A 27,640-nucleotide genomic window follows, 5' to 3' on the forward strand; every position below is an offset into this window, starting at 1 on the left:
TTGTCAACTTGGCTGATGTGTCCGCTAGAGATGGACATGCATACATCTATGCTTTAGTCACAGCGTATGTAGTAAAGTGAAACCTCAGGTAAGCAGCTGGAAGCTAATCAGAGCTTTTAATTAACATAGGTTTAAAAACACTTTAATTTTGTAAGAAAATAGCAAATTTAAAAAGCACCATCATGTTTGAAAAACTGTGCAAATAGAAAATAACAGTGTATAAACAAAATACCACAAAATTCCCAAACTTCCAGGAGATCTCTAGAGATCTGCTCAAATTCAGTTCTATTTCTCATAAGTTTTAAAAATATCACATAATGCACTCATCAATAATAAATTCTGAAAATACTCTTCATGTGTCTTAGGTTAGTCCCTTAACATTTTGGAGGCTCAGTTTTCTTACTCATAAAACCAAAGTGTTCTTAGCCCTGCTTGATTCACTGGACAGTTGGGAGGGAGATGAGATGCTATATCTAAAAGAAGCTTGTGCTGCATGCTAAGTCACTTCAGTCATGTTCGACTCTTTGGAGCCCTTTGGAATGTAGCCCATCAGGCTTCTCTGTCCATGGGACTCTCCAGGCAAGAATACTGGACTGAGTTGCCATTCCCTCTTTCAGGGGATCTCCCTGACCCAGGGATCGAACCTGTGTCTCTTATGTCTTCTGCATTTGCAGGCGTGTTCTTTACCTCTAGTGCCACCTGGGAAGCCCCAAAGAAGCCCACTATATATAAAATATCAAGCTGTTATATATTAGGGAAAATATAGTGTTGAGAATGATTCTTAGGTGTCACAACGTCCTCAGGTTTAGAAAAGCAAATATATCTAGTCTCCTAATATCACAAGGTCAGAAACTAGACTAAAATTTTATAAAGAGTCGCATCAAATGTTGAAATGAAAAGATGTGTTGATTATATGAGATATGTAAATTTCTGCAATATTTCAGCAAGAGAGGAGGATATTGCCACTCCCAAATCAGTAAGGCCATCACTCCAGTAAAGAGAGGATGCAGAAGCCTACTGAGGATATTGTTTTATCCTGGGAATTCCAGGCTTGTGTGCAGCTAGGTCAAAGAGATGAGTTCTGGGCAGGAAGGCTTATAGGGACTCCCATACCATATCAGTGAGGTAACCCCCTTCTCTGGATGTGTATCATAAATTCCTCTTCTCAGGTGCTGGAGCTTGGAAAGGCAGGAGAAATCAGGCTGTAGTTGCTGCTTCTAATATCTTTGCATTCACCGTATAAGAGAACACATTGACCCAGCAATTCTTCCTGTAAGAATTGGTCCTATAGAAATACTTGCACTAGTATGTATTGATATCTAAATTTACCATGCAACACTACTTGTGATTCTGATAGCTAAACATTGGAAACTAAATTTTGGTACATTCAATCTATGGAGTATTTACTCCATGTATTCAAAGCATTATAAAATGAAGTAGATTTCCATGTAAGGACATGGAATGTGTTCCTAATATGCCAGGCAAAAGTAGAAAGCTACATTACAGTATGTGCAATATGATTCCACTTTTGGATTACATTTTTTAAAATTATTTTTTAATTGAAGGATAATTGCTTTACAGAATCTTGGTATTTTCTAACAAACATCAACATGAATCAGCCACAAATAATTGTTTTAAAGAGAGTTACACAAGAGCACAGATACACAATTTCATGACAACCTATGAAATGGGAAAATACTTGCAAGCCAAATATCTGGTAAGGGGTTAATATCCAAAATATATAAAGAACTCATGCAACTCAATAGCAAAAAATCACATTACCAATTAAAAATGGAAAAAGGACATAAACAGACATTTGTCCAAAGAAGACTTATGAATGGCCATATTACATGAAAAGGTGCTCAACGTCACTTATTGGAGGGGAAATGCAAATCAAAACCACAATGAGATATTACTTCATGGCTATCGTCAAAAAGATGAGATGACAATGTTGGCAAGGATCTGCCATGTGATTCTATAAGGAACAACCCATATGATCAATTACACTTTGGGGAATACATCCAAAGAAAACAATACCACTTTATAGAAGAGATATCTACACCCTCATGTTTACTGCAGCATTATTCATAATAGCCAAAACATGAAAATAACCTTTGCCCATCGTGAAGGAATAAAAAAATGTCCTTTATTTTACAGAAGGAAAATTCTGCCATTTGTGACAACATGGAGGAACCTGGAGGGCATCATGCTAATAAAATAAGTCAGACAGAGAAAGACAAATACTATATGATGTCATGTATATATGGAATCTAAAAGCACCAACTCATAGAAACAGAGTAGGATGCTGGTTGTCAGGAGCTGAGAGAGGGGGTAAACAGGGAGATGTTGGTCAAAGGGTACAGACTTTCATTTGTAAGATGAGTAAGTTCTGGGGGTCTAGCATAGAGCATGGAGACTGTAGTTAACAATACTGCACTATATATTGGGTTGGCCAAGAAGTTTGCTTGGCTTTCTCCATTATATGTTACAGAAAAACCCAAATGAACTTTTTGGTCACCCAATACTTGAAAGTTACCTTTTGAGTGGAGCTTTATTATTCTCTCCATAACAACAAAGACAAAATGGTAGCTACCTGAGGTGAAGCATATGTTAACTAACCTTATTTTGGTAAGCATTTCACAAAATACTTATGTATCAAATCATCATATTGTACATCTTAAATGTATACAATGTTATATGTCAATTATATCTTAATTGACTGGAAAAAAAGCTGGAAAAAATCCCTAAGAGTCATATCTAAACCCATCTGTTAATCTTATTAGTTAACATCCGAAATACGTATGATGAATTTTCATTACCTTCACTTCTCACCGCCTGCAGTGTTATCACTGTTTTATTCGCTCCCACTTTATTTCATTGGTGAGGGAGGGATTTCCAGCCTTTGATTATGGGGATGGCCAAACACACCCAACTGGACAGAGGAAACTGACAGCAGTTTGTTAATCACATATATTGATACATACAGCCCAGGGCCATACATACACTATGCAAGGGCCAAAGAGTACTTGGGAAGAGCATGAACAAGCAGAAGCTGAGAGAGACAAGCTTTGCAGTAGTGAGATAATGAGGTATCCTCTGGTTGCTGCAAGAGGATGTGGTTGTCCTGTTTGAACAGTCCTGAGTGCTGCTGAAGAACCAAAACTTCTACTCAGGGATCAGCAGGAACTACACCCAGTCTGCTTGATAAGGAGGGTTGTTTGGCTAGGGGGCTTTATCCATGGGACAGAGGGAGGGGGACCTTGTGGTTAGGCAATTTGCTGCCCTTATGATTTTAGCAGATGTCAAAGCAGCACATAACATTAGTATTAATTCTTACACTGCAGTCACCCTTGTCCAAGACCCTCTTACTGGAATTACTGTAACATTCTACTTCCTTACAATTGTTTTCTGACAATCTTTCTACAACCTATTCTCCAAACAATGGTTAGAAAGATCTTTTACAAAAGATAATCGGATTTTAAATCTCCTTATTTAATATCCCTCTATGACTTCTTCTGACATTTAGAATAAAAGAAACTTTTTAATGAAGAACCACAAGTTTCAGATAATCTAGTTCCCAGTTTCCTTTTTAGTCTCAAATACTAAACTCTTAGGCTCCCTGCCATTACCCACACTTGAGCACAACTTCGGTCCTTTGAAAATGCCAAGCTCATTGTAATCTTAGGGCATTTGCACCTGTGGGTATTTCTACTTGGAAAGTTTTGCCCAAGCTCTATATTTGAATTTCTCCTCTTCATCATGCAGGTCTTTGTTAAATGTCACTTTCGGAGAGAAAGTCACTCAGCAAACAGTGATCCAAGCCTGTTGCATTCACTCTCTGGCCTAGCACCTTTCGTTATTTTTTCCTATTGCCACTGAAATTATCTTTTGTATTTATGAATTGATTTATCTGTAAGTTTTCTAAGGATGAGGGTTTTGTTTTGCTCATCATCATCCCCAAAGGCTACAGAAGTGCCTGGCACATAGTAGGTGCTTAATATTTATTGAACAAAAGAATACAACACACGAGCCTTTAAATTTCTTCTTAAACACTTCAGTCGGATAGCCTCCTACAGCCTAGCATATTAGGAACTGAAGGCTACTGGGGAGTTTCAGCTTAAGAGAATAACCTATTGTTTTCCAAACATCCCTACACCCTGCTTTCTGAAGGCTAAAATAGGATTTACTTAGAGGAATCTCACTGTTGGTTCTTTGAATATGAAAACAGTCCAGTCCTGGCATCACACCTGTTTTTATGTTGCTGGAACCCTGATTACCTGCTGGCTTGGTAATACTCCTCTTGGATTGTGGTGTGAAAAGCACCAACTGGAAAGCAAAGCTGCTTCTCAATATCTCCTCCCCCTTTTTGTATCCAAATAAAACCAACCACATTATTCTCCAGAATATTCTCCACATATTCTCCAGAAATATAACTTTGCTGGTTTTCTTAATTATCTGTAGTATCCTACCCTCACAGAGCTTGAATCAGCCTAAATTTATGAAGAGACCAGGCAGGATTCTGAATTTTGCTTCACCAAAGTTATGACCAAAGACTTGAGAGAGAGAGAGAAAAAAATACAAGATAATTTGTCAGAGAACTGAATTTGCCTGCAGAAGAAAAAATGTATTTCTCCTAATAAGTTGAGAGCTCTTCAATAAACATTAGGCCCACCTTTGACAAACTAACTTTTCAAAATTGTTTTTCACATGAAAACATGTTCTACGTGGTATACCCCCTCCCAACATGATGGTTTAGCAAATAAGGAAAGAATTATTTTCAACTTTGAAATTCTCCTTTGTTAGGCAACGAAGAATGAGAGGTGAAAATAATGGTGAAATCCAATTTTATTTCCTAAGATTATATGCCTTTATTTTCACATTCTTACATTTTCTTGCCTGAAGCAATTGTATTTTATGACCATTTAATTTCAAAAGTAAGAAGGAAAAAGCCCACAGACATTCCTGCCAGTACTAGGAGACAATGTCTATATTTGTTTTATGATAATAACCACTCAGCATTTACTTAACACTTCCCTTTTAATCATCTCCAATTATTATAGAAATTGAGCCAGTGCCAAGTCAAGCATAAATATAAATTTATGGGTGAAAAATTAAAGCAGAGATTATAAAAACTGCCAGTTACAAATATAGGCAAAAACTGGTCTAAGGGAGCAAAATAATTGGATCACTTTTATGTCTACAGTATTGTTGCTGAAGAAAGACCATTTTAGTTCAATATTTGACATATTCAACCTGTAGCTAAATCAGTTGCATAGTGATTAAAACAGATGAATAGCCGACTCAGTTAACTCCGAACAAATGAAACAAACAACAACTTGATGTCTGCCTATATTGGTTTTCTATTGCTGCCACAAGAAATAACCACAAACTTAGCTGTTTAATACAATGCACACATTTAATACCTCTCACTTCTGCAAGTCAGAAGTCCTGTGGGTCTGACTGATTCCTTGGCTCCAGGTTGCACAAGGTGAAATCAAGATGGTGGTTAGCCTGGGCCCTTATCTGGAGTCTTGTGGGAAGTCACTTCCCGGCTCACTCAGGTTGGGGATAGAATCTCATTCCTCGAGGCTGAAGGGTGAAGTCCCGTTTCTTTCCTGGTTGTCAGCTGGGAGCCTCTTTTATGTTGAGGCTGCCAGTGCTCTTTACCATGCTGCTCACGTCAGCAGGCTTTCAGTCTCTCTGATTTCCCTTCTGCTTCACGCTTCACTTAACACCAGCTGGGAATAAAAAGTTCTACTTTTAGAGGCTTATGTGATTATACTGGACCCACCTGGATCATTGAATATACTCTCTCATTAGGCCCGTAAACTTGATTACAGCTGCAAAGTCCGTTTTGCCATATTCAAGGGTTTCAGATTATAGGGTGTGGACATCGTTGTGGGACCATTTTGCATACCACACTGGCTTATAAATCTCTACCTGATATGGACTATAAATGTGAATTCTAAAGCTCTTGTTTTGGTATGTTGCAGTCATACTACTTTCTTCCTGATTCTTTTCCTAAACAATGTCTTTTTTAAAAAAATTATCTTTTATTTGACTGCCCCAGGTCTTGGTTGTGGCATGTGGGATCTTCGATCTTCAGTACAGCATGCAAGCTTTTAGTAGCAGCATGTGGGATCCAGCTCCCTGATCAAGGATTGAACTTGGGCCCCCTGAACTGGGAACATGAAGTCTTAGCCACTGGCCCACTAAGAAAGTCCCCCTTTCTGATTCTTGAATAGGCTATGTCTGTTCTCTCCTCTTGGAGAAGAAAATGGCAACCCACTCCAGGGTTCTTGCCTGGAGAATCCCAGGGACGGGGGAGCCTGGTGGGCTGCCGTCTATGGGGTTGCACAGAGTCAGACACGACTGAAGCGACTTAGCAGCAGCAGCAGCAGTTCTCTCCTCAGGACCTTTGCACATGCTATGCCTTTGCTAGGAATGTGGTGCTCCAGATCCTCTTAAAGCTGATTTCTTTCTCTTCATTCAGGTCCAAGTGTAAATGCCACCTCCTCCAGGATACAATCCCTGACATTCTTTTTAAAGTTTCCTCTCTGTGCTCCAGTTACTCTTTCCCATATATTTTATATGTAAATTAGCTTTATTATTTGTTTTCCTGTTTACTTTTTGCCTCCACCCCTATACTTTAAGCTTTCTGAGGCTCATAGCTGCCTAGCTTATTACTGCATCTACCTGGTGACTCAGATGGTAAAGAATCTGCCTGCAATGCAGGAGACCCAGGTTTGATCCCTGGGTCAGGAAGATTCCCTGGAGAAGAGAATGGCAACCCACTCCAGTATTCTTGCCTGGAGAATTCCATGGATAGAGGAGCCTGGTGGGCTACAGTCCACTGGGTTGCAAAGAGTTGGACATGCCTGAGCAACTAACACTTACTCACTTATGTCAAGATCAATGCCTAGAACATGGAAAAACTCATTATTTGTCACCTGTCCTGTGTTTTCCAATCCCAAAGAAAGGCAATGCCAAAGAATGCTCAAACTACAGCACAATTGCACTCATCTCACACGCTAGTAAAGTAATGCTCAAAATTCTCTAAGCCAAGCTTCAGCAATACATTAACCATGAACTTCCAGATGTTCAAGCTGGTTTTAGAGAAGGCAGAGGAACCAGAGATCAAATTGCCAACATCTGCTGGATCATTGAAACATCAAGACAGTTCCAGAAAAACATCTATTTCTGTTTTATTGACTATGCCAAAGCCTTTGACTGTATGGATCGCAATAAACTGTGGAAAATTCTGAAAGAGATGGGAATACCTGACCACCTGACCAGCCTCTTGAGAAACCTATATGCAGGTCAGGAAGCAACAGTTAGAACTGGGCATGGAACAACAGACTGGTTCCAAATAGGAAAAGGAGTACGTCAAGGCTGTATATTGTCACCTTGCTTATTTAACACATATGCAGAGTACATCATGAGAAATGCTGGGCTGGAGGAAGCACAAGCTGGAATCAAGATTGCTGGGAGAAATATCAATAACCTCAGATATGCAGATGAGACCACCCTTATGGCAGAAAGTGAAGAATTAAAGGGCCTCTTGATGAAGGTGAAAGAGGAGAGTGAAAAAGTTGGCTTAAAGCTCAGCATTCAGAAAACAAAGATCATGGCATCTGGTCCCATCACTTCATGGCAAATAGATGGGGAAACAGTGGAAACAGTGGCTGACTTTATTTTGGGGGGCTCCAAAATCACTGCAGATGGTGACTACAGCCATGAAATTAAAAGACGCTTATCCTTGGAAGGAAGGTTATGACCAACCTAGACAGCATATTGAAAAGCAGAGACATTACTTTGTCAACAAAGGTCCATCTAGTCAAGGCTATGGTTTTTCCAGTGGTCATGTATGGATGTAAGAGTTGGACTGTAAAGAAAGCTGAGCGTGGAAGAATTGATGCTTTTGAAGTGTGGTGTTGGAGAAGACTCTTGAGAGTCCCTTGGACTGCAAGGAGATCCAACCAGGCCATCCTAAAGGAAATCAGTCCTGAATATTCATTGGAAGGACTGATTTGAAGCTGAAACTCCAATACTTTGGCCACCTGATGTGAAGAGTTGACTCATTTGAAAAGACCCTGAGGCTGAGAAAGATTGAGGGCAGGAGGAGAAGTGGACGACAGAGGATGAGATGGTTGGACCACATCACCGACTCAATGGACATGAGTTTGGGTGGACTCTGGGAGCTGGTGATGGACAGGGAGGCCTGGTGTGCTCTAGTTCATGGGGTCACAAAGAGTCGGACATGACTGAGTGACTGAACTGAGCTGAGCTGAACTGAATCCTGTGTTTCATTTCTTCCTTTAAATAAATGAAATAATTTTGTACCACTTTATCTTTTAAAGCCAATACATTATTTTACTTAACAGTATTAATAAATATATTTCACCTGCTGTGAAAATAGGTACATGTCTAAACCTAAAACAAAGCCAGCTTGCAACGAAGTCCAGCAGCTGACATGTGCTGAAAGGCTTAAAGTTGGGCTTTTCCACCCTGACTGCAGATTAAAATCACCTGGGAAACATTAAAAAGAAATGGACTCTCAGGTCTCATACCAGATCAATTAAGGCAGAATTCCTTTGAAACGGGGCTCTGGTATATTTAAAAATCTTCTCAGGGTCCTCCCATGATGACCAGAAGCTGTTGCAGGAGCTCCAGAGCCTGAAAACAGAGCTGAAGCTGGGGGAGTGGGTGCAGGACCCCACCCAGAGTGCCCTGGAGGAAGCGGCCCACAAGCAGTCCAGAAATTTCACCGACGGCCGACTTACTGATGCCAGACTTAGTCTCCTACAACAGTGTATTTGTTGCCAGGTCTGCCATCATAAAGTACCACAGTCTGGGTGGCTTAAACAATAGAAACTGTTGTCTCACAGTCTGGAGGCTAGACGTCCAAGGTCCAAGGTGTTGTCAGAGCTGGTTCCTTCTGAGGGCTGTAAGAGAAAGGCCTGTTCCAGGCCTCCCTTGTAGCTTCTCATAGTTTCCTGGCAGCCTCTGGCATTTCTTGGCTTGTAGATCTCTGCCTTTATCTTCATATGTCTTTCTCCCTGTGTGCCTGTCCATCTCCAAGTTTCCTTTTTAAAAGGACATTAGACACCCTACTTCAGTGTGACATCTTTAATTACATCTGCTACAACCTTATTTCCAAATGAAGTTACATTCTGTGGTGCTGGGGTTTAGGTCTTCAGGATATGAATTTAGGGGTGGGGGAATTGTTGGGCTGCATCCCATGGGCCTGCAAGTTCTGTACATGTTTAGCCTCAAAAGGCTGAAGAACCCAGAGTTAGCGAATGGTTTAATAGACGAGAGATCTGGGCTTCCTTGGTGGCTCAGACGGTAAAGAATCCACTTGCAATACGGGAGATCTAGGTTTGATTCCTGGGTTGGGAAGGTCCCCTGGAGGAGGGCATGGCAACTGAGTCCAATATTCTTGCCTGGAGAATCTCCTTGGTCAGAGGAATCTGGTGGGCTATAGTCCATGGGGTTGCAAAGAGACGGACACAACTGAGGGACTAAGAACAGCACAGCACAGCACATCTGAAGCAAATGGGTCCTGGAACATGAGACGCTCACTCTATTATGGACATTAGACGGCAGACAAGACAAGGCAGCAGTCTTTGTGCTGGGCCAGGGTCGGGGGTGAGAGAGTAGACAGGGAGACGATAGGTTGTAGGGAGAATTGACTTATTGACAACAGATTGGTTCATCGGTTACCACGGAAACCATCAGAGAGCACAGCCCTCTTAGATCATCCAGCTAAGTACCTTCAAGGGGCAGAGGTTTTCCTGTCATTAAATGGTCAAAGGTGAGCTATTCTGATCTAAAGGTTAGAAAAATTACTAACTGGGGGCAGACTGTATTAGTTATTCAGTCGTGTCTGATTCTTTGCGACCCCACAGACTGTAGCCCGCCAGGCTTCTCTGTCCATGGATTTCTCCAGGCAAGAATACTGGAGTGGATTGCCATTCCCTTCTCCAGAGGAACTTCCCAACCCAGGGATTGAATCCTGGTCTCCTGCCTCGCAGGAAGATTCTTTACCATTTGAGCCACAGGGAAGTCAAAGGGAAGGGCAAATATGTAGGTGTTTACTTATTAGGCTCAATGAAGAAGGGAGAAGGTTAGTCATGTAAGTATGGTGTAGGTGAAGTAGGGACCAGTCCAGCAGGGGATGTAGAGAGAGCAAGCCAACAGTCATCCTGGGTGGCCTGATCATACAAGAACACTTAATTCCACCTATAATTCACAAATACAAAATTAGACAAAACATATGCCATGACTGTTTCCAGTTCTAGTCCAGTTCTAGTCCTGGACTAAGGTCCTTGAGCGTGGAAGCACACCAAGTGTGGCCTAGCTGTCAGGTGGGGGCACTCTCCAGAGACAGGAGCATGGGAGTGGAGCCCAGGCTGAGCACTGCGGTCGCCTTGGGCTAAGGAGGCAGAAATGGGCTGCAGAGGCTCCTGGAGTTTATGGGACAAAGTACAGTAGAGGGAAAGTGTGCGGTAGGCTGGGAAGTAGGGGCTGAAGTCCACCTTGAAGTTTCCTGCAGGTACTGATCCAAGGGTGGGGCCACATACATTTAGGGCAAAACCCCACGAGGCACTGGAGATAGACATTGCAGAGCTCAGAGCCATAAGCTGAATTTCACCAATGGTGCTCTTGTAAATTATATTTCAATTCATAAAAATTAGGTTTTTGCATAAAATAGTAAAGATATGGAAGTAATATCTTAATCTGTGAGGAATGTTACATTGTATTTAAGTGTCTAAATTAAGGATTAGTGTGTGTCTTTTTTTCATGAAAGGAGATAAATCACCCCTGGATCCCATATTAAGAAAAAGCTAAGGGTATTTCAAGTGATTTACCAGTGGAATTAGATAAGAATATTTGGGTCTTTAATTTCATCAACACTTGGGTTCCACTGAATTTTGTGGATTCCTGTGTTTGCATTTTCTGTTTCCAGAAATTATTATGGCCTAGCTCTGTGTTAACTCAGTCATGAGAGAGACATAAGAGATAAACCAGTGCTGGGACATGTGGGTGCTGGCTTGGTCCATGTGTTGATAAGAGATGGAACACTTCTGATATTCTATTGAGACCCCAGGAAGTTCACATTTGAAGAGTAAGGGCCATTCCCTAGGACCAAAGACAAAAATAAAATATGTACACGTATACTAACAAGAAAATAAATAAAATACAAGCCTGGTCAAAAGCTCTGACTTAACATGATAATTCATGACACTGATTAAAGGACAACAATCAGTCCAGATTCTCTACAATGTATCACCACAACATCCAGTGTATTACAAAAAATTACTGGACATGCAAATAAGTAGGAAAATGTGACTCATAATCAAGAGAGAAAAGAGTCAATAAGCCTTGACTCCTATATTACACAATACAAAAATCAATTCAAAATGAAATGCAAAAATTAAAATTATAAAACATCTAGAAGAAAAGGTAGGGGAATAATTTCATGACCTTGAAGGTAGATAAAGATTTCTAAGAGAGGACACAGAGGCACTAACCATTAAAGGGAAAAAGTGTTCAACTAGATTTCACTGAAGTTAAAAACTCCCATATATCAAAAGATCATTTAGAAAATGAAGCTGCAAGTCATGGGTTGGAAGTGTACATTTTCATTTCATATATCTGACACAGTCCGTTAGGACTGGGATGTATAAAGAACTTCTATAAATCAATGAGAATAAGAAAAATACATTAAATATTTTTTTAAAACAATGCAAAGATGTCTTTCTTACAAGAATTTATACGATGGCCAGTAGGCACATAAGGGCAAATTAAAAATACTAGGACAATTTCACACATATTAGAAATGGAAAACATTTTAAAAGAGACCTGCAAAAAGTGGTTGGTGAGGATACAGAGCAAATGTAAGCCTCATGTACTATAGATAATAGTGTACAATGGTACAACCAATTTGAAAAACTAGCAGTTTCTTATGCAAACATCTATCTCCATTCCTAGGTATAAGAAAAATGGAAACTTAAAGTGAAAAGTGCAAGTTGCTCAGTCATGTCCAACTCTTGCGACCCCATGGACTATACAGTCCATGGGATCATTAACAGGAAAAAAAAATTGAATATTTATACAATCACATACTAGGAAACTAAAATGAATGAACTACTGTTCCACTCAATGACAGAGATGAAATTCAAAAGCATTGTATTGAGCGAAAGAAGTCAGACACAAAAGATTGCATTCTACATGATATCATTATGGAAAGTTTAAGAATGTTCAACATTATATGGTGATAGAAGTCACAATTGCTTCTGGGGAGGGAGAATGAATCATAGGGAAGGGAAGGAGGCACCAGAAATTTCTAGAGTGATGAACATATTTAGATTTGGAGTGTTGGTTTTACAAGTGCAACCTGTCAAAGGTCATCAAATTGTACATTTTAGATGTAAATTTCACAATAGAAAATTGACTTTAATAAAAATTTTCATAATTGAAAAAATTAAATAGAGAAAGAGAGGCCACTATGGCAAAAAATTGTATTCATCTTTCACTTTGACCAGTTCTACTGGTAGACAGTTTAATCTGCCAGATGTGACCGGGTTCCAGGTGGAACACTGCAGGGTTCTTGGCAGTTATTATAGACTGGGAACCACGACAACCCTGTGGAACTCTGTGGTGGACTCCAGTGCACAGAGGGAGTGTGAACCATTATGGAACTTGGCTTTCAGCTGATTCTGGGGAAATCACGAGAAGTTGTAGCAGAGCTGCTGCCAGATGACATGAGACCAGGCCTTGTCCACAGTAGCCTCCAATGGGAGTCAGTGGTGTGTGTTTCTGTCATTAGCTTTTTGGTGGGTCTCTTGTATTTGTTCAGACTTATGCATTAGGTTAGAAACTGATTCTACGGGAAAGGAAATTTTGAGCTGCACAAACACTGGCTGCACTGATTCAAGTGAAGCATCAAGTTTTTGGCATGTTTAGTTCTGTTAAAAAGAAATATTTAAGTGCTAAGTCATATTTAGAAGATTTCAGCCTAGAAAAAGAGTCTTCAAAAATCCAGAGGCTGGCTGACGCATATGGAAAGTTGAAGAGAACCAACTCCATCTCAAAGGAGAAAATGACTTCTCTAGTAACAGAAGTAAAGAAAGAAAAGTCCAGACCCTCAAGACAGAAAAAGATGATGGCTGAAATTATAAGAATGATCCAGTTACCAGAAAATGACTTCGGAGAAGAAGCCTTCAGATTACAAGAAGGTTTTTTGAACACCACAATGGCTGGAAGCTTACATCCTTACTGTCTCTCACTAAGGGTCTAAAAGTAGAACCCTTCACGTCCCCCTACTCAGACGCCCTGTGCGAACAGGTTCAGTTCTGTACCTCCCCCTCCAAAATGAGGTCCATCATTATCTGTGCTTCTGGGAAGCATTTAAGAACCTTCCTCCACAGCTGGAGTTTATTTTTGTCCACCTTCATATACTGAAATCAGATATGAGTTCTTTTAAGGTTGATTCAAATTTCAAATGAATCAACTCTTGGAATGCCAGAAACATACAAAGAATCTGGGGACTCTAAAACTCTCTCTTTTCAGAAGGAATCTTTTTCATTATTTTAAGAACAGATGATACCTGTGAGAGTCAAACTTGTGCTCAAAATAAAGCTTGATGGAATTTAGTTCTCAGAATACTGTTTTGTAATAATTATTTTCACATAAATTTTATAAGTGAATTATTTCTGTTATATTTTATATCACATACATATTGTGTTTACTTAATATATACAGTTTACAGCAAAAGGAAACATTTTAAGTGCAAAGGCAATTTTGGTTTGCCCAGCCCAGTATTTACTACACTTATAAATAAATGAAAAGTAAAGTTCTTTTTTCTTAATAAATAGAACTTAGTTAAAAAACTTCTTTTTTTAAATGAATATTCTACATGTCATAATCATGGGATGTAGCTAAAGTGTTGTAGAGGGAAATTTATAGCATTTAGTGTTTAGGTATTTAGTGAATAGGTATTTATTTATAAAAGAATAAAGCCTAAAAAGAAAAAAATGAAAAAAAATCTGTTTATAGTTCTTTACATCAGTTTTTAGCAATCTCAGTTCCTAGACTACTCCCCAGGCAATTTAAATCAGAATCGTAAAGGGTGAGACCAGGTACCAGTATTTTATAAAGCTATCTGGGGGATCCTCATGTGTAGTGAAAATTTAGGACCACTGATTTAAATAGTATGTAGAGCATTGTATATAATTTCACTGTAAATCCATATAAAACCTATCTTTAGCTACTTTTTCTTAATTATATAACAGAATACTCTTAACTACAAAAGAATAGTCCCAAATAAATAGAAGACAAAAAAACTGTCAACAAAATAATACTTTCAATATCAATATAAATTGATAATAGATGGTGTGATATAGTAGAAAGATTATATTTTTAATCAGATTTATTTATGGATTTATAATTAATTAGTCAAGATTGAAATTTTTTTCTCATTTGATATGGTATGATTTCTTATTTTGTCTTCAGTTTCCTTATTTCTAAGATGATTGACTGAATTAAAATGTTTCCAATGATTCCCAAGATCCTTTATGGCTATAAAATTCTTTGAGTTTAGAATAAGTTGAAAATTTTGGAGATGAAGAGATTAAGATTGAATTTTGACTTATTAAGCACTGGACTTTGTAATCAACCATACTTCAAGGTATGCTGACTCATCTCCTACAGATATATCTTTATATATTTTTCATCTGTTTTTCTAATTCTTTATCACCCTCTTTTCTGGCTGGAATTTCATTTCTTCCTGATGTTATACTCATAGACCTGAAAACTTTGCTCTGAATAAAGTACTTGCTATCTGAGTATAAGCAATTGCCTTTTTACAATATTTGTCAATTACTATAGGGGCTTCCCTGGTGGCTTTATGGTGTCAGCCAAACTGAAGATTTCACAACTTCAGTTCTTAAGATCATAAAAATAAATTATTTTCTTATTTCATTAGTTAAACAAAATACAAATTTATACATAACATATACAGAGAATAAGCTATGCTAATAATATGTAATACATAATCAGTAAGCTATTTCTACAATAATGTTGTTAAACTACTCCACAATTTGGAGGCAAAACCAATATAATTATTTCATGTCCTCCTGTGTATGGTGGGCTAGGGCTTACCTGGGGCTTCCCAAGTGGCGCTAGTGGTAAAGAACCTGCCTGCCAATGCAGGAGACCAGGAGACAGGAGTTTGATCACTGGGTCAGAAAGATCCCCTGGAAGAGGGCATGGCAACACACTCCAGTATTCTTGCCAGGAGAATCCCATGGACAGAGGAGCCTAATGGGCTACAGTCCATAGGGTTGCAGAATTGGACATAAATGAAGCAACTTAGCATGCATGCACGCATAGACTTACCTGAATTCAGCTCATTGAGGCTGGGATTGGCTTGGTTTAATCTATGTCTTGGGTCTAAGTCTGCTCCGTAAGTTTCTCATCCCTTATGGTACAGCAGGTGTCTGAGGCTAAAAGCAGAAATGGAAGAGAGAAGAATGAAAGCACACAATGCCTCTTAGGTCAGAACTTAGACCTTATTACCTCTGCCCACATTCCATTGGCGAAAGTCCATAGCTGAGCTCCAGGTCAGCGGGAACTGGAAGATACTTTGCCACACTGGAAGAGGACTAAATATTTATTGTACAGTGCTGCTAAGTCGCTTCAGTCATGTCCGACTCTGTGCGACCCTATAGACGGCAACCCACCAGGCTCCCGGGTCCCTGGGATTCTCCAGGCAAGAACACTGGAGTGGGTTGCCATTTCCTTCTCCAATGCATGAAAGTAAAAAGTGAAAGTGAAGTCGCTCAGTCGTGTCTGACTCTTCACGACCCCATGGACTGCAGCCTATCAGGCTCCTCTGTCCATGGGATTTTCCAGGCCAGAGTACTGGAGTGGGGTGCCATTGCCTTCTCTGTTATTGTACAGTAAGTCCATACTATTATTTCTATCTTCAGTTCAATTGCTCAGTAGTGTCCAACTCTTTGAGATCCCATGGACTGCAGCACTCTAGGCCTTCCTGTCCATCACCAACTTCCGGAGTTTACTGAAACTCAAGTTCATTGAGTGAGTCGGTGATGCCATCCAACCATCTCATTCTCTGTTGTCCCCTTCTCCTCCCGCCTTCAATCTTTCCCAGCATCAGGGTCTTTTCCAGTGAGTCAGTTCTTCGCATCAGGTGGCCAAAGTATTAGAGTTTCAGCTTCAGCATCAGTCCTTCCAATGAATATTCAGGTCTGTCTAGCTACGTGTAAAATGAAGGATAACTCTACTATACATGATTTCTTTCTGCAATTTTTGTCTTCTTAGATGGCTCATCCATAGAAAATCTTCTCTATGTATCTACATATCTGCTTCAACAAATATCAACATCCTCTTAGCTTTAAGATGAGCAAAGCATTAGCGATTTGATTGGCCAGGAGGTGAAAACAAAGCTAATAAAAATGTTCTCTAATAAGCTAATAAATTAGTTCTCTAAGCTAATAAATGTTATTAAAAATTTTACACATTTTAAGAAAACTATGATTTTTGCCTCTAAAAATCATAATCCTGGTGGAAAGAGCTGATGATTCCTAGCAAAGCACTTAATATCAAAGCAAATGTGACCATTAAAAATGAATAATTTGGAGCTTCTTTCAGATGGCCTCTGAATCAGAACTTCTCCCCAGAAGGCAAAAAATGATTCTCTCATTAGAATGATTTTTATACACAGAATGTGTGTGCTCAGTCATGTCCAACTCTTTGCAACCCATGGACTGTAGCCTGCTAGGCTCCTCTGTTCATGAGATTTTCCAGACAAGAATACTGGAGTGGGCTGCTATTTTCTATTCTAGGGGATCCCAACCCAGGGATTGAACCTGTGTCTCTTGCGTTTCTTGCATTGGCACGTGAATTCTTTACCATTAGCACCACCTGGGAAGCCCTTTATTTATAGAGACATAAGCAAGAGAAGACATTCAGGGATTGGTTGGATACTGGTTTCCTACAGTCAGTAATTTTTATACTTGTGAAATACAACACAAATTTTACAAAAAAAAGGACTGTCTTGAAGTCTGGTAAACAAATTCTCTCAGTTGGTTGAAAGCAAAATAAGACTGACACTTAACTACATAACTGTCAGGCACAGAAATTGTTTAAAAACAAGAACATCCTGACTTTATGCTATTAAACTCCCTTGACTCTGCCTTAAAGTTCTTGCCTGTAAGTTCAGGTTTGCCTGAGCTAGAGTTCTGTTTTACCATAATGGGGTCTTGCTCAGCAGAATCAAATCTACCACATGGTAGGCTTCAGAAATCATCTTGCTGCCGCAAACCCATTTCTTATGTGTCCAGAACGATCTCCATGTTCTCGAGGTTTGCAGAGCCCAGAATCCTCTGTTCTTTTTCCACTTCTCTGGAGCAACCAAGTTAGCCCAGCCCGCCCAGCTGGATTTCTTTGTTGCTGACTTCCGCCAGTAACCCACCCCTCTTCTTGATAGCCTCTTGCGCTTAATCGCTTGTCACTTCTTCATTTGGAGCTTGGGGCTTTATCTCCATGGGACTTTGCATGAAAGAACTAGTCTCCTGTCCAGCTTTCAGCTGCTAGGCTGTACCAGCCAAAGTGAATACCTATCTGCCTCTCCACTTACCCTACCAAATATCTGATATGTGCCACCCCATGGGCTACAGGTGTTAGCCTCTGTACCAAGGTTAACCCTCCTACAGCTATCACACTGATTCTGGCTTTTTCCTTCTCCCCCATCAATCTATATGCGCAGTGAGGGCTGAAACTCCTGCAAGCAATGTATCCAAGGTGTTGGCTCCTCAGTTAAGTTTGTGTTAAAACGATGACTGGACAAATGAAGTCACCTAGGCACTGTTCAGCTTCCAAGGCAGGAACCAGATAGCAACTGTATTTCTCTCTAAGTTATTTTAGCTTTCTTTTGTGAAAATAGGAATTGTCTTAGGATTTTCATATGAAAGGTAGTTATTTATATAAACAACTCAATAGTAGAATCTTACACTTTTGTCTTTGAATCAACAACTATTTTTAATATAAGATTAAAGTACATGATTAGTCTTATACTGATCTTTGAAATGCTCACTTCCCACAAATGTGCCATTGCTTATTGATTATAATGATTGGTATTTTTGTCTTTTTATTAATTGAAATAATAAGATATCTTGGATATAAGCATGGACTGAGGAATGTTAATAAAGTCTTAGCCAACCATGTAAATTGGTGCTCTGCAAAGTTCAAATTTCTCTTTCTAGATGAATATAACAACGGTCTGAAGCTCTTGTGCCAGGTGAACATATAACTAAGGGATGTCTTTGAAAATGTAAAAAAAAAAAAAAGAGAGAGAGAGAGAGATAAAGCGTTTACAAATGTACATAGCTGTAGGTGTCACCTATCACCACACATCTGTCAGGAGTTAAAACTGGCCAGACTGAAGCCATGCATAAAGTTCCCTCCTGCAGCCTTTGCAACCAGAGTTTTCTACTTATCTCAGGATTCTAGTAGAATTCAGATCTTGCTTTTTGGTGCCTTCCAGAATCCACCTGCCAATGCAGGAGAAACAGGTTTGATCCCTGGGTCGGAAAGATCCCCTAGAGAAAGAAAAGGCAAGCCACTCCAGTCTTCTTGCTTGGGAAATCCCATGGGCTATAGTCCATAGGGTTACAAAGAGTCATATATGACTTAGCGACCAAACAACAATAACAAATGAACCTGTAATTTTGGGGTCTGGCACAACCAGGTGGCTAAAATCTCTGATAACTGCTCACTCCAATGCATTATTGTCCCTATACCCCTATATCAAGAATAGCAACTGCAGCTATAGAGAGGTTCCTGCCTCTAGGATAAGGGCCTGGAAAGGCAAATGAGGGAGGACTGTGCTATAATCTCATTTCTGTCTGCTTTATGCCTTTAAACAGACTTCTGTTTTCAAAAGGATTAACTCTCACAAATGCTTCTTTAATTGGCCTCAAAGAGGTTAAGAAGGACTTTGGGAGTCCCTGGGAGCTCTGAGTACTAAATCTTTACCAAGAAATCCAATCTAGCTTTGAGCCTCTCTTGAGCAAATTTCCCTAGGATCCCAAGGTAATTTAGTCATGACCTAGACTTATTTATTATTCTACACCCTTCTTCCAAATAGGAATAAGTTTTATGGATTTGTTCTCTCTTGGGGGCAGAATATACTAAAATGTATACCTCTTTTTAATTTTGTAACATGGAAAACCCACCGATTGCTCAAATCCCATAAAACTATAAGAACATTAAATTTTTATAATAATTATTATAACGTTTCCAGATCCTGTGTTATAGCCTCATAAATGTTATCTTCAGTCTCAAAACAAAACAAAACAAAACAAAAAAACCTCCAAACAAAAACATACAAATAACAACAAAACAAATACTTGAGAGGTAGGTATCATTCCTACCTAGATGAAGAAACAGAGAACTGAGAAAGTTTAAGTAGCCTAATGTCACAAATCTAAGGACAGAGTTTGAATATAGCTTCACCTATACTCAAAGAACTTGGTCTCCTCGAAACTGTAGAAATGCATGAAACAAGTAGCTATTAATCATCTCAGTGGAGTTTCCTTGGTAATACTAATAAGGTAACATTAAAACTCATTTCATTATTCATTTCAGAGTAACAATTACAGATCAATTATGACTCCAAGGGTGTTTAATAAATTGGATTTTCTTTGAAAAGTTGGCACTGTCTAAGTTTCATGACATATATTTTAGAAGGGAGTTTTACCTAAATTGAATGAAAACAAATTAACTCTTTTATCTAAAAATTGATTACAGTGGCCCCACCTATAAACTCCTGAAGCAATTCTCACAGAACAAATACTATTATTCCTTCTTTGGCCTACCAGATGATACAATTTTGAAAACCACAATATCTAATATATTATTACTATAGGCCAAGAAGATACACTTTGGGGCTTTTTTGTGAGACTATATTAATAAAAAATGTTGTATCTAGTCTGGCTTCTCTAGGGAGCAGAGTGAAATATTAAATAAAAAGTATATTTGCAAGAGAAATTATACATCATCAACAACAAATGTTTGGGATTCCAAGTTTAATTTGATAAAGTGCCAGTTATCAAGTGTCTCCACATAAACTATAATTTTCTTAATATTGTTAAAAAACAAAACAAACAAATAAACAAAAAACAAACAACCAAAAAGTATATACATCAATACACATGAAGTAACTAGCAACAAAAAGAAAGAAAAATGTAAATAAAAATGCTGATGTGTGACTGCTATGTTTTTAGGATTAATGTTTGGAGAACCGATCCCAACAAATGGTGAAACAACAGTTCACATAATTGTTAAATAAAAGAGTGAAAGAAGGGGAAGTTATTTTGTAAGTAGTTCTTGGTACAGCAAATGTCAGAATCTAAGGGATGTTAACTACAAGGATTAAAAAATAAAATAGAGGCAAAAGTAGTATCTGAATGAGAACTTTGTTAATATTCCAAAGAAAAGACATTTTTAAAAGGTCACTTGGTTTTTGGTTAATGTTATGTTAATGAATGACATTAGGAAAGAAGCCAGCAAGTCAATTGTTAACATATCATTTCCCATGAGATACTATGGGAAGCTTCATCAAGATTTCTCTCCAGTTATCGCATAACATAATTACATAAAGTAGGGCTCCCTTCCCTGCTGTGTCTTTTATTGGAATCAAAGACAGATACCCAGAGCTCCCTCAATCTTAATGCTGGCTATTTGCACAAAATCCCATTTTATCACTCCTGCAGAACTAGCATTTCCTGAAATTTCACCTCAGAGCTACAACAGCAAAGTCTCTTTGGTTGTACTGTGGTATCATCCATGAGTACGTGATTCGAAGTACAGAGTATTTAACTCTGTTGGGAAAACTGGGTAGCAGAGAAACCTGAGTGTAAATAATCTTACTGGAAAAAGACAGATATTCATAGTAAGGGATTTTAAAGGCAGTCAAGTGCTGCAGACAAAACCATATGCTGTTAAAGATATTTTTCAAAAAAAAAAAAGCTAAAACTGGATTCTCAAGTAAATGCAAAATAAAGACATGTAAAAATAATTTATATCATTAATTAAATAAGGGATCAAGAAAATACATTCATTCAAAGGCAAATCCAAAGAACAAACACAATTTATGATCAGGAATATTGAAATCAACTTGCAAACGGACCCCCAACTTTCCATACATGGGAGGGTTGTCTCTCTTCTGGACAGAGGCCATTTGCATGTCCATAGACAAGAATCATTTCATTGTCATCAGTTCTGGACAAGTTAATTTTAATTTACATTCATAAAATATTCATATTAAAGACAAGGATAGACATGCTTACGGATTTAGATAATTGCCCAAAGCTCCAGCATTCCACTGAAAGGACATCTGGTCATCCTGAGAGGAAGGTGTGCAGTGGTGTGCTGGTAAATATCAACAATCAGTTCTCCAAAAAACCCACATAAATCCAAACTTCGATTCGTAGCAGCTGTCAATTTCTATAGTGTAAGTGCTCCTCCCATGGCTGGCTCCAAGCTGCCAGAGTGTCATCAATGAAGATGAGTGGGAAATGGGGGTGCAACAGTGCTATCATGTGATACTTTCTCTGAGCAGGTACAATGGATTTAAATAAGTTCAAGAAAATGATGCGAGCAAATGCAGTAAAAGAATTAGAAAGTGTTAGAGTGTGACTATTTATTACCTCCGCTTGTTATTTAGTTTGCTTACTGATGTGCTTTGACTGTGTGGATCACAACAAACTGGAAAATTGTTAAAGAGGTGGAAATACCAGACCACCTGACCTGCCTCCTGAGAAATCTGTATGCAGGTCAAGAAGCAACAGGTGGAGCTGGACATGGAACAACAGACTGGTTCCAAATCAGGAAAGGAGAACGTCAAGGCTGTATATTGTCACCCTGCTTATTTAACTTATGTGCAGAGTACATCATGCAAAATGCTGAGGTGGATGAAGCACAAGATGGAATCAAGTTTGCCAGGAGAAATATCAATAACCTCAGATATGCAGATAATACCACCCTTATGGCAGAATTCAAAGAACGAAAGAGCTTTTTGATGAAAGCGAAAGAGAAGAGTGAAAAAGCTGGCTTAAAACTCAACATTCAGAAAACTAAGATCATGGTATCTGGTTCCATCACTTCATGGCAAATAGATGGGGAAACAGTGGAAACGGTGGCAGACCTTATTTTGGAGGGCTACAAAATCACTGCAGATGGTGACTACAGCCATGAAATTAAAAGACGCTTATTCCTTGGAAGCAAAGTTATGACCAACCTAGACAGTATATTAAAAAGCAGAGACATTACTTTGCCAACAAAGGGGCATCTAGTCAAAGCTATGGTTTTTCCAGTAGCCATGTATGGATGTGAGAGTTGGACTATAAATAAAGCTGAGCACAGAAGAATTGATGTTTTTGAACTGTGGTGTTGGAGAAGACTCTTGAGAGTCCCCTGGACTGCAAGGAGACCAACCAGTCTATCCTAAAGGAGATCAGTCCTGAATATTCATTGAAAGGACTAATGTTGAAGCTGAAACTCCAATACTTCGGCCACCTGATACGAAGAACTGACTTACTGGAAAAGACTCTGATGCTGGGAAAGATTGAAGACAGGAGGAGAAGGGGACGACAGAGGATAGGATGGTTGGATACATCACTGACTCAATGGACATGAGTTTGAGTAAACTCTGGGAGTTGGTGATGGACAGAGAGGCCTGGAGTGCTGCAGTCCATGGGGTCACAAAGAGTCGGACAAGACTGAAGGACTGAACTGAACTGAAGTGTGCATTTCATTGTTTGGATGTACCAGTTTGTTTATCCATTACCTCTTGAAGGATATTTGGATCATTTTTTCACTTAGATGATGAACAGTGCTTCTATAAATGTTCATGTAAACATCTGTATGTGAATATGAGTGTTTATTTCTCTTAGCTCACACATAGGAACTGGATTGCTGGGATGGGGTAAGTATATATATAATATATATTACTACTAAGCAGTTTTTGACTATTACAAAGAAAGCCTCTATGAACATCCATGTACAAGTTTTTTATATGGACACAACCCTTCTTTTCTGTTGGGGAAATCTAAGAAAAGAGGTTTATAACATGCTCATTGTAAGTAGTTTGACCCAGACCTCAGGCACCATTCTTTATAAATAACTAAATTGCTGCACAAATGCTCTAGCACCTTCTCAAAGAATAATGAGTCCTTCAGAAGTAAGGCCAATATCTGCCCCTTGAAACATACACCCCTCCTACTCAACCCTGTACAACCAAAAATTATGGCTTGCACCCTGATGAAGTAAGAATACAATCATGCTATCAGGCTACCACCTTGTAGCTTAACTGTTGCAGCTGCCAGGGATGCTAATCTGGTGTGCTAGTCTCCAAAGACATAATTACAAGTGTATTGTTTAATATGTTGTTAGAAATAGTGGCTCCATCTCCAGACCAGAGCAGAAAAGTCCACTTAGTTCATCCATTGGTTATGGATTTTTGAGATACCCTGGTGCCCGAGAAAAGAAGTCCTTAATTGGATCTGTGAAATCACTGAACATGTATGAAAAATTAGAGTACACATGCATATGAGACTTTTTCTAGGAAGTGTGTCCACAGTTTTCAGTGGTGGTGGTTTAGTTGCTAAGTCATGTCCAACTCTTTGAGACCCCATGGACTGTAGCCCACTAGGCTCCTCTGTCCATGGGATTCCCCAGGCAAGAATACTGGAGTGAGTTGCCATTTCCTTCTCCAGAGGATCTTCCTGACCCAGGGATTGAACCCGCATCTCCTACATTGCAGGCAGATTCTTTATCACTGAGTTACCTGGGAGGCTGGTCCACAGCTTTTAGGATATTCTCAAAAGGGTCCATAACACAAAACCCAATAACTGCTAATTTAGAACATTGTTTATAAGAGAAATGACTTTTCAGATGCAGAAAAACAGCTTACAAACAAACTTTTGGAAGCCAGCCTTTTGGGAAGCTGAGGACTACAAATATGTTTGTAATAATGAATCATACTAAAATATGATTTTATGAAATTTTAGTAAATGCTTACTTTGATTTTGCTTTCTATCCAAATTGATCTTAAAGTGTTCTTATGTTTCTCATCCACTTTCTTGTTCCTTGAAATTACTCAAAATATGTAGAGATTGCCATATCAGATATTTCCATGAAAAGGTTCATCTAGTCTTTTGTATTTCTTCTTTTGCATTTAAAATATATCTAAGTCCTTAAAAAAACCTTTGCTCTGGAGAATCAGTGGGTCAGAGGCAGGAGAGAAGGAGAGTACCAGGCTGGGTTGAATGTGAAAATTAGAAGTTTGGGGTTAAGGACACCCTGTTGGAGAGTGACACTGCTGATCTTAAGGGATGTGTAAATAATTCTGAAAAAACAGCCCTGACCCAAGCCTTTTTAAGGTTCAAAACCTAAGGGCTAATTTTGTGTGTCCTTGCTGAATGTTCACATGGTCTGCAGTGTTTGCTTCCAGCTGGAACTGGACGTGGAAATACTTATACTGAAATAACATTAGGAAGGGAGCCCCTGTGAGGTTTCTGACCTAACAGGAACCAAGAAAAACTGAAAATACCAGGAGACTGTCTCATTTATTATTTTCATCTTTTCTTCTTCATGATCTTAAGAAAGTTTCTGAACTGACAAGGATCTGTATGTGAGACATATTAGCCTCAGATCTCTCCAGAAGTCCCAGCTTTAAAGAAGCTTCCAATAAAGTGAGCTTAATCTGCCTGTGAATTATTCAAGAAATCATCCTTTCCAACAATACTGGCATTTCTGGAGGCTGCCATTTTTACGTTAAATATTTTTTCTTGATTTCTGACAAACAATTTGCGTGAACTTTTTTTTTTTTAAGAAGGAGCATTCACCTAGTTCCAGTCAGATTGTTTCTAGTTTCTTTCAAAAAGTCAGTTTATATATTTATTTTTGCATAGAGAACTATGATTACTAAGAAGCAGAGGAGAGACAGGTTTGATCCCTGAGTAGGGAAAATACCCTAGAGGAGGAAATGGCAACCCACTCTAGTACTCTTGCCTGGAGAATCGATTCCATGGGCAAAAGAGCCTTGTAGGCTATAGTCCATAGAGTTGCAAAGAGTTGGACACAACTGAGCGTGCACACACGCACACACACACACACGCCACATATAAGTCAAAAGTTAAATATTGATTTTTACATGATCCAGATTAGACATCTATATTCTACTTATCTGTGTATTATCCACTGTGGCCAATAATCTGGTAGAAGTATATCTGTATTGGCAAGATGGGTGACTGTCTGCATGTGTAAGAACAACAAGTTTTAACAGGAGCGACAGGAGCAAAGAAGACACATTGAGCATCAAAACCCTGAGTTCTTTTCTTCTGCATTTACCAGGCAGGAGTGGTGGGTCTTCAACAACTTGTCCGCAGACCTAAGTCATGTTTGAAATGATGAGTGCCCACTTCACAGCTCTGAGGTCTACTGAAAATTGGAATCAGTTTTGCTTTCAGCTAAAGGGGGCAGGTTTATCTTGTGCATTTCGATTGTGTGTCATGTGCTGTTTATATATACAAAACCAACTGACAGTATTTTCACGTTTTGGAGCAAAACTACTCTGAAAGTACAATACTTCTAGAGGAAGAAATAGGAAGAGAAGTGTGTTCCCAGGATTCTCAACAAAAAGAGAAGTCTCAAATCTTAGCTAACTGAATGCTTAGCTAAAGTGAATACCTTCACTTTTTCTAGCAGGTGTTGTTTGTACTGATTTGCTCAGTCATGTCTGACTCTTGGTGAATTTTTAGACTTTAGCCTGCCAGGATCCTCTGTTCATGGAATTTTTCAGGCAAGAATATTACTAGAGCAGGTTGCCATTTTCTCCTTCAGGGGAACTTCTTGACCCAGGGATCGAACCTGCGTCTTTTACACTGCAGGCGGACTCTTTACCACTGAGCCATTCAGTTCAGTTCAGTCGCTCAGTTGTGTCCGACTCTTTGTGACCCCATGACTTGCAACACGCCAATGAATTGCAGCACGCCAGGCTTCCCTGTTCATCAATTCCCAGAGTTCACCCAAACTCATGTACATCAAGTCAGTGATGCCATCCAACCATCTCATCCTCTGTCGTCCCCTTCTGAGCCATTAGGGAAGCCAAAAAAAAAAAGAGAGAGAGAGAGAAAAAAAAAAAAAAAAACTTTGCGTGATCTTAGGTAAACAAACAAAATATTCTTTCTTGAATGTTTCCAGAGGTGAACTATTATAACATGAATTCCTCATGAACAAACACTATATCTTGTTTATCTCTGTATTATTGCATTTTTGTTTTCTGTTTTTAATTCCTCAGAGCTTGGCATGGTGACTGGAGCATAAGAGAGACTCCATAAATGCGTCTTTAATTTGCTCAGTTTGGTCAAGAGGAGTACAGAATTCTAAAGTATAGGTTCAAATTTCAAGCATGGACATCTTTGGGCAAAATCATTAAATGGAAAAAATGTATCTCCAGAATCTATCTACTTCCCCTTTCACTGTGTACATATCAGGAGCCTGTATAATTTTATTTTTCATTGGTTGGGATTACGGATTTCCACTATGACACTGTCACTCAGACTCTTTCTCATGATTACATGGGTTCTTGATAAAATAACAGTAAGTCATGGTGATTCAGTTGGGGAGATCCCCATATAACTTATATACTTTGGGCTCCTCAGAATATTCACAGCAACAGGAGAGATATTTTAGAGTGTGGTGCCCTTGCAAAACCTCTTGGATTACAAATCACATCAAGCAGGAAACAATTCTAATTTCAGACTTGGTTTTAAGGATTGGAGAGGAAGCAGTATAATATCCCCTTGAGACAGTCTTTCCCCTCACTTTGCAGATGGGAAAATTGAAGAATAGAGTTCAATTTGACATTCTGAGTTAGATTTGTTCTTGGGAATAAAAACAAGGAACTAGACTAGACTTTCTATCATGTTAAGCATTTGTTTTCCCAAAAATGTATACATTAACTTGTTTGACAACTTTGACTCTTTCTTTAGAAAATGGTAATTATAGTTCCCCCAACTGTAATTACTACATGTAATAAACATACATCCTCTTCATGGTATCCTGACACATCCAGTTTTCTGGCAGTTTGTATTGTTCTCATAAATTAAAAAAACTTTTAAAGCTTACTTTGAAATGATTTAAATAGAATGACAATTTTTTTCTTTTTAAGGGAAATAATATTTGCTGTGTGCTAAATTTAGATGAAGAGTTTTTCCACCATGTGTCTCTCATTTAGTTACATGTTGAAAACTGAATAATAAACTTTTTATTTGACAGTGGCATTAACATAATATCTTCATGAGAAGTCTTGATTTTAAAAAACCATTTCAAGGATATATTTTTGCAACTAGCTGTAATTTTTGTTAAATTCTTTTCTCATGATTTTAATGTTCTAGCTCTTCCTTAAAAGCAATTAGTGAAGAAGAAGAAGAACTATTTAAGTTATTTTTAGGTTTTTAATTTTGTAAGGCAAGCAGACTTCTTCAAAAGCAAACTCTCATATTAATTAGGTTTCATCAAATTTATGTAATAAAATGTATTTAAC

Source organism: Bos indicus, chromosome 5, assembly GCF_029378745.1.
Source record: "Bos indicus isolate NIAB-ARS_2022 breed Sahiwal x Tharparkar chromosome 5, NIAB-ARS_B.indTharparkar_mat_pri_1.0, whole genome shotgun sequence".
NCBI lineage: Eukaryota > Metazoa > Chordata > Mammalia > Artiodactyla > Bovidae > Bos > Bos indicus.